Raw genomic sequence first — 1,527 nt, 5'->3', positions numbered from 1 at the left:
GCCCGCAGTGATTCTGTTGAGACAGAATTAGCATCTCTGTTTCGTGCTGGAGCAGCTAGCAGAAGTTCGGCTGTGACACCAGGAAATCAAGGTAAAATATTGCTTTTATTCTGTTTCCAATACCGTGGAGATATAGTTTTCTAAATAGGAGCTGGCCATTTTATTAACTTGTTCCTCTCAGAAACCTGTCGTGCCGAAGTAGGTGTCCCCAAAACTATCTGTATCCCCACGGGGCGGGGGGCTGTCAGATCTGCTTAATAAAATGATGGTTTCTGTAAATAAAACGATGAAATGCAGACAAATAGGTCCGTAAGTGAGTTATTTTGCCGTCATTTTGTGACCATAAAGCATTTGCTGAGCCACATTTTGTGTAGTTTTGTCAAATAAAACTCTGTTATTGAAAACATGTAGTGTTTTCATTTCACCTCACCTCAATTTCTGTCATTAGAAACATAAAAAATTAAATAAACCACAAATTTCCCTCTATTTGTGGGTTGTATGATTGTTGTTCTTTGAGCAGGAAGGCTTTTTGCTGTAGTTCTGGGGGACGGGACGGATTACATCAGATGCCTGTTATAATCTGTATCCCCCTCTGAAATAGGAAAGGTTAATGTTAGCAGGTCAGGGATTGTGCTCAATAATACTTCACATTACATCATCATTTTATTAAGCAGATCCGACAGCCGGGCACCCCCCTCTGGTGGGGAAACATATTATTTTGGGGATACCTACTTTGGCACAACACCGCTTTGGTCAAATAATTCCAAACGGTTCATCAATATAAAGTCTGCTCTTGCTTTAATCCTAAAATGCAAATCAAAATAAGCGTTGACATGTTTGGCAATTGTTTTTCAAACAAGGCCCTGATGAGTGTTTCCCTAGTTTTATTTAAAAAAAAAAAGGTAAATGAATTAATTGGAATAAAATTTACTGCTTTACTTTAAAGCTTTAGTGTTGTTTCGCACAGACAACAAGCATTGTTCCAGTGTTCCTCAGTGCTGAAGGTTGTTTTTCTACCTTAGAACAATGGTTGGCTGGTCCTGCAATTCCCCGTTTCCAAGCCCAGCAGTGTTTTGGACCTTGGTCTACCAGCAAGAGAAGAAGGTAACCTGGTTTGCTCTAAAGATTATCAGCATTCATGGTGTATTTTTATTGTAGTTCCTTAATAGAGAATGTAGAGAACTCTGTCTGGATAACTGGCATCACTTTACATAAACATATAATAAATAATTCATGTTTTTGTTTTTATCTTGGTGATATTTAGAATTGTTCTCTTTTAACTACATAATATATGTTACTTTTTTAAGACCCAAAGGGATCCAATACCATGAAAGCTTTAATAAAGAAGTAATACTTCTTCCTGATTCCACATGGGAAGTGATTTGCAAGCCACCTTTCAAGCAATACTTACATGAAAATGGACATATACTGAGTGCTTTTGAGTTTCATAAGTCTTGGGACTATCATACTGTGATTCAGCAAATCAGAAATGGCTTTGGCTCGACAATTCCTCAGAATGTCAGGTAA

At 37.8% G+C, this 1,527-nt stretch overlaps 1 long non-coding RNA gene across 1 annotated transcript; it reads left to right on the top strand.

Annotated features, from left to right (window-relative positions):
* Window positions 1-6: 6 nt before the first annotated feature.
* LOC106520114 (uncharacterized) lies at window positions 7-1,484 on the top strand. Its single transcript, XR_001310507.1, has 3 exons — window positions 7-91; window positions 1,023-1,104; window positions 1,308-1,484. It is a non-coding gene; the product is annotated as an uncharacterized LOC106520114 (long non-coding RNA).
* Window positions 1,485-1,527: the final 43 nt, after the last annotated feature.

Source organism: Austrofundulus limnaeus, unplaced genomic scaffold (assembly GCF_001266775.1).
Source record: "Austrofundulus limnaeus strain Quisiro unplaced genomic scaffold, Austrofundulus_limnaeus-1.0 Scaffold88, whole genome shotgun sequence".
Lineage (NCBI taxonomy): Eukaryota > Metazoa > Chordata > Actinopteri > Cyprinodontiformes > Rivulidae > Austrofundulus > Austrofundulus limnaeus.
Note: the sequence above shows the minus strand (reverse complement) of the source record. Positions and strands in the feature narration are given on the sequence as shown.